Raw genomic sequence first — 12,432 nt, 5'->3', positions numbered from 1 at the left:
TGCACATGAAATTCAATTACCTCAACCATATAAACCTATTCATTCTCGATAATGTGTTTGAAAATGAAAACACGGTCTGCTCTCTTTTTTCAAAATTGACTTTTTCCCTGAACACTCTTACCTTTTCCATCCTTCTAATAACTATAAAAGCTGTGGTTTATTGACAATATAAAATAACAAGAGCTGTCACAGAGACAGCGCGCTCGACTATTCCGCCGTTTTCAGTGTAAGGATTGAAAAGTTTTGGCGAAACATGCATGGATCACTGTTAGATTAGATTTCAATGCAAAACATGATGTGCGGAGATATTAACATAAATGTGGTTACATGCAAAATCTTAACCAGAATTTTTAAATGTAATAATAAAGGGCCATTATTTGCAAAACACAGTTATCTAACTTGATTATTCAATAAGGTTGGGTGGTTGTATAAAGTCTCAATGCAATTCATCAAGTAGTTGCTGAGATATTAACCTATGTGTGCTTACATGCAAAACCTTAACCAGAATTTCTGAGTGAAATAAAAAAGGCAAGTATTTGCATTAAATGCAAACTAGAGTTATATAACTTGGAAAATTAAGTAGGTTGGATGGTTGAGTACCATTGAATAAAGTCTCAATGCAATACCTCAAGTAGTTGTTGAGATATTAACCTATGTGTGCTTGCACGCAAAACCTTAACCAGAATTTCTAAGTCAAATATTAAAGGCCTATTATTTGCATTAAATGCAAAGTAGATTTACCAAACTTGGTTAATTAAGTAGGTTGGATGGTTAAGTACCATTGTATAAAGTCTCAATGCAATACCTCAAGTAGTTGCTGGGATATTAACCTATGTGTGCTTGCACGCAAAACCTTAACCAAGGGGTGACGCCGACGCCAACGCTGACGCCGACACCGACGCTTGGGTTTAGTAGTATAGCTCTCCATATTCTTCGAATACCGGTAGTCAAGCTAAAAATGAAATGAGTTTAATTATATATTCAATTAGAGAACGATTAACCCCTTTCTTTGCCAAATGTATTAAAAGATTAAAATTATATTAGTCTATGCCGCAAACATGTGACATCAGCTGTCTATCATGATGTCATATTTTGAGACTTTGGAGACAAAAGCGTTCAGTTTAAAAAAAATATACCGTATGTATATTTTATTTTTTACATTTTTTTACAATATGGGGTTTTGCCGCAGCCCCAGTGACGGTGGCATTTTGGGACATTAGTGCGGTAACAGGTAATCAGTCTATAAAATCATAGTAATAAATAGGGATATTTGATCAAATTTACCCACAAGACTAGTGCGACTGCCAACCCTTGTCTGTATTTCAATGACAATCAACCTGGCACAAATTGTAGAAATATTGTAACTTAAGGGTGTCATAGGACTTGAATTTCTATAATTTAAGGGCTATATATTGCCAAGAGTCTGGAGTAAAATGTCTGCTATCAAACGTGTCAAAGACATTATGTCCAAACACATTGACCAAATTTGGTAATGATTGGACAAGGCTAACTTAATATATTCATCGGACAACAAATTGCGACCAGTACACCGCTATGAACAGATGTATAAATTTTTTTATAAAGTTCTCCCCTTAATTTTTTTTATGTGAATTGAAAGTGATTGAAGAAAGAAAATGGATCTACAAAAAATATTTATGTGGAATAACAAAATGATTCATTTTTCCCAATCAGAGAGAGCCATTTCCAAAATGGTGCAAAAAAACAAACAAATCCAAACAAGACCTTGACAATACCTCAACCTCTTTTCTCGAAAAATCAGACACACTGAAACATTATCTAGAGCTTATATCCCTATTCAGTGAAAAAAATCGCACAAAACCGCAAAAACCATGCAAATTTAAATAGCTGTAAATTCAAATTTATGATCGAAAGAAAGACAACAATAAAGCGATGCACCCTTAATCTTTGGCCATATGAGCAGGATTTACATTTAAATAGAATTTCTCACACATAAGGACTTCCGCCATAAAATCCAACTTTATGTTCACCACTATTCCCTTTACATAAACAGAAAATAATCTCTTTGGGCGTTCAGACGAAGCTGGATTTGCGTTATTGACATAAATGTGGATGCAAGGTGTTGCACGAATCAAAACGTCTGTTATAAAATATATCGAACAGACATTAAGAAATATTGCAAACAATGTATTTACAATTGTACAGTACTTGGTTCAGATTGCATATCAACTTACTCATCACAATTCATTCTCATTTATTATATTGTTGATGGTATTATTAAGATCAGTGAAATCAAATGTTTCAAATAGAGAAAATATAATAAACCTTATATTTTTCACTGTTTTGACATTTTAGCTCTTTCACAATTAAGATTCAAAACGTAAGCAAGCACAGGGATGGAACTTAATTTCAACTACGTCATTTCCAAAATGAAGCTATGTTGGTATACAATTTGGCACGCTTTTCTGAAAAACTACAATGCAATTACAATTTACCATTTAGACTAACTTATGTGGGCAACTAAACTTTATTCGATGTGAAGGCCGATGTGCAGGCCGCCCTTCAAGGTCAATGCAGTATTCTTATAAATGCATAAAAGCAAAGCCTGGAAAATCTAAGACAAAAAAGCACATATTCAGAGAATGATGAGCAGACCTCATGGCCTACAGCAAGTTCATTGAACAATAAAATGCTTAAAGCATCCCCTTGACAGCACAAGCAAAATTATATTGCTCAGGCAAAACAATGAAGTAATTTGATTGGTGTAACCCAATTTAAGTGTTACGTACATTGGTAGATAGTGGGCAAATTATTTAATTCACAGCTCAGAACTTTATTAAAGTTAACAACATTGTTAACGTCATTGTTGTTAAATTTCATATCATTACTGCTCTAGAAGTTTAATGGACACACTTGTTGTCTGCTGTATTTCTAACAAGGGGAATGACCATTATGTTTCAGCTGTACTTGTTTATATCTAAATATTTAAACACATCATCAAATATTTCAATTTAAAAGTTAACAACGAAGTTGCTAGTCAACTTTAACAAAGTTCTGGACATTTTGCTCAGTGTTGCTAAATTATTTTTTTACTTTCTTATTCCTAATTCTGAAATGAAAAACAAAAAAAAACACTAGAAGAAAGGCTCTAAAGCTTTCAGGCCGCAGGTATTTTTCTGAGTATGTCACGTAACAGCAAACAAACTGTTAAATATGGACTCAATAGACACAAGAACTCATATTTTGATTTCGATAAAAGTAAATTATACAGCATCAGTCAAAAACCACATTTCCATCAGTTATGTCATAGTTTCTCTATCAAAATAACAGAGTACTTCCAACTAAATTGTGAAAACAGTACTACTTTTTACAGTGATTTTCAGCCATTGGCAATAACTCACATTATGATGTCATGATCAGATCTATATAAATTATGGCAGACGAAAAACAAACAATAGAAAGAGACAGTAATAGCATGGAAAAAGTCTCTGACACAAATCATCCAGTAACCATAAAATATGGACAAAGTTATACACAATGGCGTCTTAAAGCCTCCGAAAACAGATCAATTCCAGCATGTCTCTAAAATAGCAATACATACGAAATTTCTGACAAGATCCAGTGCATTTGATGTTCAATTGAACATTATGACGCTAGATAATGTACGGAATCCCTCGGGATTTTGGAAGATTATGGCTTCTTTATGAAAATACAACGAACGTCAATAAATAGTTAAGAACGTTAAGTACCAAACTCATCACAAGGATGATGTATATTAATCTTGGAAAATCATATTATTTAAATGTCTGTCACCTTTAATGAACTATTGTGCTGAGCTTTGACATAGCATGTTGCCTGATTTCTCCCATTTTCTGTGAAAGCATCAGCAAGGCAAACAAGAGCACGGCAAACAAGAGTGTGGCAAGGGGACGCCAATGCAAGTCTGTTTAATTTTGATTAAAGGAATGGACATAACTTGACCATTATTTAAATCAGATGGTTTTGGCTACATGTTGCATGTGTAACGGTCCACTGTAGGTGGCGGATGTGCTTTCATAGTATGTATGGTTGGTAATATGCAAATAAGCAAAGCCCGGGCTCTGTGTGGATTGAGAATTTACTGTATATAAAGATTGGTGGACCTCTTCAGGGTTGAGCATGCTTTTCTCTGAAGGGAACTGTTGGCCTTGTTGACGTCGCACGTTATACATGCACACCTAACTTGCAGTTTGTTGCTGATATTGTGTACCATTGAAATATCATGCGGATATCTTAATAGGCGTTTTAGTTATGGCCAAAGTTGACGATGTTGACTGCAGACCAGCAGTAAATTGTATAAAATGAGTTAAGTATTTGGTTTGGGCAAAGTTATCCAAAAGGATAATTGATTGGTTAATATTTATCCAATAATAACTACTAGCCAATCAAATCGTCTTTATGAGTCATCTAGCCAAACGATAATGAGTGGACAACTTATCTAAGTATTACCAAATCGACTGCTGAATGCCATAAGTGGCAATATCGGTCAGGGCGGGTATTTCTTTTTGATATAATTATATACATAATAAGATATAAGGTATATATTTATAGAAAAAAAAATACCATTCTTGACCGATACGGCTACCAATGCACGGCACCAAAGCTATGACAACATTAACGTCGTTGCATCAGTTTGAAGTGGCTGTCAATACCATAACTGGTGCAAAATTTATGACAATATTCCTAGATATATTAATTTGAAACAAATGAGTAAATATGATAATGTAATCAGGGTGTGTATGCTTGATATTCCATGAGGAGTTTAAAGTCTAAATGAATAAATATTAAGTTATTGTGTCATGGATAATATTTTGCCAAATCTAAGGAGCCAATGATAAAAGATCCAGTCTAAAGAAAATCACTTGATTGAAAATGACACAATACACATAAATAACAATACCCATTCAGCTGACCGTCAACATTTACAGACAACATGTGAACAATCCCATATGTGATCATCACAACTGCCATGATCATGATAACAACCTGTTGTCTGCATCATGATTACCTTCACCTCTGCCTTATTACTTCCGTAAGCCCGAGTTCTTCTTCAGTAATCCTGATAAAAGCCGAGCTTATAACACCTGCCGACACACACGACGCATGTATCTTTATAATGCTTTATTAGGCATTATTTATTTTCCTGTTTTCTACCATTACTACTGCCACACTTTTATACAGCGTCTATAATATGCAATCAATATTTCTGCCTCCTACCTGGCTAACATTACTTCATAATTTGCTCAAAGAAAAACTGTAACATGTGTGACTGCTTGTCAACAGGAAGGCCATTTTCATTTCCAGCCTGTTTTGTGCTTGTTGTTGTTTATTTAAAAGAAATGTATTACCGATAATAGTCAGGGAAAGAAGTAATTAATTACTTGATTGAGAGAAAGGGATGGAGAGGGGGTTTTGGGGAAGTGGTGGAAATAGGAGGGGGGGGGGGAGCTGCAATGGGGACAGGGTCTGGAAGAGAAGAGGAAATAAGTTATTCATAACTTGATTGACAGAAAGCCATGAAGAGGGTTTTTTGGGGAAGTGGTGGAAATAGGAGGGGGAGCTAGGTACAGGGTCTGGAAGAGAGGCGGAAATAAGTTATTCATAACTTGATTGAGAGCATGGGATGGAGAGGGTTTTTTGGGGAAGCGGTACTAAATATTGGAGGGGGAGCTGGGGGGCAGGGTGGGGGCAGGGTTTGGCACAGAGGCGGAAATCAGTAATTCAGAACTTAATAGAGAGAAAGCGAGAAAGAGGGGGAGGCTGGAGTAGTGGCAACGGGAGGGACAGGGAACAGTGTAAAGTGGTGGTAATAGGAGGGGAAGCTGTGGGCAGGGTATGGAACAGAGGCAGAAATAAGTAATTCAGAACATCCTTGAAAGAAAGCTGAAAGACAAGGAGGCTGTAGTAGTGAAAACAGGAGGAGAAGGGGCAATGTGAAGTGCTAGCTGGCAGTAGAAGGAGAGGCTAGGGACAGGGTCTGAAACAGAGGGGAAAGTAAATTAGGAACAGAAATGGAAAGAGGAGGGGATAGGTTGCAACTGGTGAGGAGGGGCAGTCAGAAGGGGAGAGAGGGTTGCTGAAATTAAGTGGACTGTGGGGGGGGGGGGACACAGTCATGGGGTTGTTGAAGTTGTTGAGACTGACATGAGGTTGAAAGACCCTTATTGCATTGAATCATGACAATTATAAAGTCGACCATCCGTCCGACAAAATTGATAGTCTGTACTGGAATATAAATCAACAATTCAGACAACATTTTTCAACGTAAGTATATTCAATTCCCTCAGTCCCGTCCAATGTTATTTTTTGGCAACAAAATGGAGCTTTGATATATCAGAATATTGAATGCCATAGAAAAATACCTCCTGGGTAAACTGTATGTGACAAATCTTTCCAAACATGCAACAACATTGCCATCACAGCCAACAAGTTGTAAATTTATTCTTTTCAGACAGATTAAGGTCCCTTCTCAGACGAACATCACATTTACCACGGAATATTTGTCTTTGGTAACTACGCATCTATTTAAAACTTAAATAATTACATCTTTCATTAATTTAATTTCCATATTTACTTAATTTTGCTTTAGCTTTCCTTCATTATTTTCTTTCCTTATGTCATATATTGCCACAACTTTCACCAATTTAAAGACAATTTTTTTCTCCCAAATGAAAGCAGTGTATGGTATACATAGGGGATGATTCTTTGTTTCAGTGTATTAAAGCCTGTAATATATTTCATCAACTGTGTAACATAAGCTTTTGATGTTCATGAGGTGAAATATATTGTGATCTTACACTATATAAAACAAACATTGTTTTTCTTTTTATAATATGCCCTATATAAGGATTTCAAATTACAGTTTATTGCAGTTTTTCAGAAAAGTGTTCAAATTGTATGTGAACTTGACGTCATTTCGGAAATGGCGTCATTGATTTTGTGTCCCAGCACTGTGGATGCTGACGTTTGATTTGAATAAGAAAGCAGGATATTTATATGTTATTTCACTGTTTTGAATGGTGAAATATCATTGTATTTCACTGAGAAATCTCCAGAAAGCATATAATATTTGATAAATCGATGTAAAAAGCACACTTCTGATAACATTTGTTCATGACAGCCGAAGAAATCTCTATAAAAACAACTTTGAGAGCCTCAAATGTACAAGTCAGAGTACGGAAAAATGCAGCTGATAATTGAGGATATCCAGGGCCGTACCTAGGCATATGCCTGGGAGTTTTAATCAATATTGATTTAAGTTTACTCTTTATTATTAAAATTGCGGAAAAAATACAATTGAAGTGTAAAAAGAAAATCTGGATTTAGTGGGGAGTGATCCAACTTGGCCACAGAGACTCGTACATAATTTGATGGGTATTTTAAACTTTGTTTAAAACATTCAAAGCATCACATGTTAATGTCAATTAACCAATCACGCTACAGCCCTTTTCAGCTAAATTTCTTCTGCAACAGTTTTAGAAATCATGGATTTCAAAGACAATATTTGAGCATATATCGACATTTGTTGAAGGGTTCCAGCTGTCAGTATCATAAGTTTTAACACTCCTGCTTAATAAATGACACACAATATGGTACTAAACATACATGAGCAAGTCCCTTTAAGGCAATCTACGCCCTTGAATCAAACTGTAATTTACTAACCTGACAAATGCCAACTTAGTCCACAGAGACACATAGGGCTTTATTTGTCACACCAAATGTTCCATTCCTGAAACACAGACATGGGCTTTTAAATTATGTAATAATACTTAAGACAACTGTTCTGATAAGAAGGCTGGAGAAAGATGGAAGATAACTATAATGATGTACAGCAATGATAAGAATACTGATATGCAATGCTTATAGTTAAGATAAATAGCTTTTGTTTAATTGTATCTTCTTTTTTATTTTATTGTATGAACATTTTTATCCTGATATTATGCTAATGCCATGACTGTAAGGCTGGAATGGTCTAGTGATATAGGTGCCACCTTTCACCCTAACGGTTGTGGGTTCACGGGTGTGTGGCAGTTACACTTTAAATAGATTTGTGGCAATTGAAGCACAACTTTACCTATGGCAGCTACACTGTAGATATGTGGCAATTTGAGCACAACTTTACCTATGGCAGCTACACTGTAGATTTGTGGCAATTGAAGCACAACTTTACCTATAGCAGCTACACTGTAGATATGTGGCAATTTGAGCACAACTTTACCTATGGCAGCTACACTGTAGATTTGTGGCAATTGAAGCACAACTTTACCTATGGCAGCTACACTGTAGATTTGTGGCAATTTGAGCAAAACTTTACCTATGGCAGCTACACTGTAGATATGTGGCAATTTGAGCAAAACTTTACCTATGGCAGCTACACTGTAGATTTGTGGCAATTTCAGCACAACTTTACCTATGGCAGCTACACTGTAGATTTGTGGCAATTTGAGCAAAACTTTACCTATGGCAGCTACACTGTAGATTTGTGGCAATTTCAGCACAACTTTACCTATGGCAGCTACACTGTAGATTTGTGGCAATTTCAGCACAACTTTACCTATGGCAGCTACACTGTAGATTTGTGGCAATTTCAGCACAACTTTACCTATGGCAGCTACACTGTAGATTTGTGGCAATTGAAACACAACTTTACCTATGGCAGCTACACTATAGTTTTGTGGCAATGGAAGCACAACTCTACCTACGACAGCTACACTGTAGATTTGTGGCAATGCATGGAAGCACAACTTTACCTATGGCAGCTACACTGTAGATTTGTGGCAATTGAAGCACAACTTTACCTATGGCAGCTACACTGTAGATTTGTGGCAATGCATGGAAGCACAACTTTATCTATGGCAGCTACACTGTAGATTTGTGGCAATTGAAGCACAACTTTACCTATGGCAGCTACACTGTAGATTTGCGGCAATGCATGGAAGCACAACTTTACCTATGGCAGCTACACTGTAGATTTGTGGCAATTGAAGCACAACTTTACCTATGGCAGCTACACTGTAGATTTGTGGCAATTGAAACACAACTTTACCTATGGCAGCTACACTGTAGATTTGTGGCAATCGAAGCACAACTTTAGCTATTTTCCCTAATCAAGATTGATAATTCTATGCTGATGTTAATCCTTAAACAATTTGGCAAAAAATAATTGACTTATTCTTTACAACTAACTTCTCAATGCTATAAGATAAACCACAATATTTAATACTTAAATTATGAAAATAAACATTTTAACTTAAATTTTGTGTGAAACAAACACCTGCTTTTACAAATATAGCTACTGAAAATGAGTGGCAAACAGCAAACAAAAGACAGACTTCCATATTTTAATTATTATTGATACTTCCTTTAAAACTATTAAACTGGAGTTGACAATAAGCCTTAAGTCAACATGACACCTTGGCGCGAGACTATTAGAACTCTATAAGGGGTCTTAGCAGCTGGAGTGGTTCAATTTTAATTTAGCTTTGCTATATAAATACTAAAGTGTTATTATCCCTACCCCTATTTAGCGGTCAATAGGTTTAAAGAGACTAGAAGCACTTGATGAGACTTCAGTTTTGCATCAAGCAAATATCATTAAGGCAATATTAGCTGCCGTTTCAACAGCTTATGGAGGTCAAACAATTTATTTTGTTCTCTGACCATAAAACACTTTCAAAAGCATCGTTTTTTTTGTGTGTTTTTTTTTTTTTGCTTTACTGAACATGAATAGCAAAATTTGTTTGTAGTTTATTTAGTAAACTAAGTAATGGCTAAAGGATGTAAGTTAATGTACTTACAAAAATAAAATGGTTTGATGCAATGTTTGTTGCATGAGCATTTATTTTGTGTCAGTACACACTATAAACAATCTTAAAATATTTTTAGTGGTTGGCTTACATATAATTGTGTAAACTACCTACTTAATGGGCCAGCCACTGTTTAATTATATCCATTCACCTGATTAAAATCAATAATGGCTGACAGCTGATTTACTGAAATAAATGTATTGGAAAACATGAAAATACTGCATTTTTATTGGACAAAATAAAATGTTGACCTCTTATATTAAATTATTTTAGTTCTATTAACCTGATGTTTCTAACATAAGTTTGTTTCATGGGTAAAAACCAGTACTTTTGTCTTTTTCTGAGATGCAAGTCAAGGGCTTAAGCACAAGACTGTTGTAGCTAATTCTATTTCGAAATTAAGTAACAACCATCTTGCACTTAGCCTGCGAAATGCAAAATATAACCCTAGTTGACCTTAAAGCCACAACCTAAGGTTGTCCAGTTAGCACCTTGATGTTAGAGCACTGGTTTCTCACTAAGGAATCCCAGGTTCAATTCCTCAGCACATGTAAGTTTTGTTTGTGGTCACCAAGCCAGACATTAATTTTAATAGTCGGATATCTTCCTGGCAATTTGGTTTCTTCCCCCACACAAGACCAAGAAACTCTCACATAACATCATGCCAATGAGAGTGATTAATATAATTCTGTAATAACTTGTTTCCCAATCGTGGTTAATCAAATAAGTTTAAACCTACGCACAACCCGTTTTGGGAGACACATGAGCTGTACGTGTACTGTAAGTGCTATCAGTATCATTATCAATGTTAACCAATATCTATCATACAAAAGAACGAAATGAGTGGTTTACTTAATAATTGATTATCAACAGTTCTGGTTCAATTGTTGTAGAGTTCTCATTACTCTTAACCCTCTAATGAGATAATTGTCGTAAAATGACACCAATTACGAGCAAAACTAGAATGTCCACTCTGTAATTAAATTAAACGCGCACACACTGATAACGGGCTAACTCCTTGAACAAGCACCAAGGTTTGTGGGGACAAATTACACCAATTTCAATTAACAACCATATCACCTCAGTAAGGAACAAATTAAGAACTGGGATTAAGTTTCCGGCATATTTATCCTAATTGCTTCATTTTTGTCGACTCAAAGTTCGTCAAAGCTCCAGAATCGTGTCCTGGGGTCGGGCAATCAATAAGCATGCTTGTTTAATCAGTAGATTACTATTGATCGGGATCAAACCCACAGCCCTTCCAAGTGACACTATCTGTAGTATCGGAGTTGGTAAATGTATCTTGGACAGTGATAAACTCATTTTTCATGCACTCGCTCTCATATTCCATTAACTATTCTTCGGTTAATTACAATAAAACTCACTAATTGCAACAGACTCCATATATTTTCATTAAGATATTCTTCCAATACTCTTGTCTAGCTTCTTTATTGCGGCTGGAGCCCTCCCTTTTTTGGTATGATGCATTCAAGAGTACACAGACTAAAGAGAATGGCCCATACAACTCGGTAATAACACTCAAAATTTTACATAATTTTGAACACATATTCTGAAAATCATTACGTTTTATTTGTAAGGTAGGATTACAGTATAAAATGAAGGAGTACTGTCAGTTTGCAAGTGAAAAGGGGGGGGGGTTATACTATCTTTGCTGATATTGTATGTATGGTCAATTTGCGTAGGCAGATCCAGAAATTAAAGTTAGAGGGGGTATAACTTAGGGGCACAACCTTTTGACATGGGCCCATCTCTCAGTACCTAAATCAAAATACTTTAAATTGTTGGTATGTGGGGGTTTGGATTACTGAAATCCCAAATGGTTAAAGAATTCTAGTCCGAAATGGTGCATTTTAAACGTATTTTATTACTTCTTTCTCCGATATTGACATAAAAAGTTAACTTGGATGAAACTGGGATCTGCTTGTGATTTGTATTTTATAGCTTTGAAAAAGAGCATAAAAGCATCCCCTTAACTTTAAAGAAAAGTTCATTATTCTTACTCAAACAATAACTTCAAATGCTGCATTATCAAGACCTGACTTAAAGGGAAAAATAATCGCAAATGATATCACAAAAGACCACAATACCATACTGATGTTATCATCCCATTATAATCAAAAACCTGGACACCATGTAAATACAGCTGTTCTTTGGCTCTTTTATGTGCAAATAATTGTTCGTACATCAGTTTGATAGTTCGTACACTTGAATATCCATACAGCTGAGCCACGGTCAAGTAGCGCCCATCTATGGTTCAGCAACTGAAGCATGCATGACTTGCACAGTCCTTGAACCTACCATTGGTTAACGAAGACTGCTGGTCACCAAAACCGCACAGAGCGATGTCCAAATAGTGATAATCAATAAACGGTTGTTGTAAAAATTGGGGGGGGGGGGGGGGAGGGCCTCGTGCTATACCGTTTTATGCTCTGATGGACAATAAAGGGCGGCGAAATAAATTTGTTTTCCACAGACCTTTTTATGATCTGGTAATGATGGGAAGATTTCACGACCCTCTTTGTAAAGTAATTATTTAGATGGCCGATCTACGACCCTCTGACAAAGAGGTTGAAAAGATACTGACATG

General features: G+C 35.9%; 1 protein-coding gene across 3 annotated transcripts in view; it reads right to left on the bottom strand.

Annotated features, from left to right (window-relative positions):
* Positions 1-12,432, bottom strand: part of LOC128234831 (irregular chiasm C-roughest protein-like) — a 122,251-nt gene that overhangs the window by 108,502 nt on the left and 1,317 nt on the right. Inside the window, exon 2 of one of the 3 annotated variants that reach the window (XM_052949366.1) lies at positions 7,681-7,747. The gene's annotated coding sequence lies outside the window, so the exon portion shown is untranslated. Of the gene's footprint in view, positions 1-4,918; positions 5,165-7,680; positions 7,748-12,432 lie in introns of those variants that run through there. The other 2 variants (XM_052949365.1, XM_052949363.1) reach the window with 2 other exon arrangements.

This window comes from Mya arenaria, chromosome 5 (genome assembly GCF_026914265.1).
Source record: "Mya arenaria isolate MELC-2E11 chromosome 5, ASM2691426v1".
Lineage (NCBI taxonomy): Eukaryota > Metazoa > Mollusca > Bivalvia > Myida > Myidae > Mya > Mya arenaria.
The sequence above is the reverse complement of the archived record's forward strand: the minus strand, read 5'-3'. Positions and strand labels throughout refer to the sequence as shown.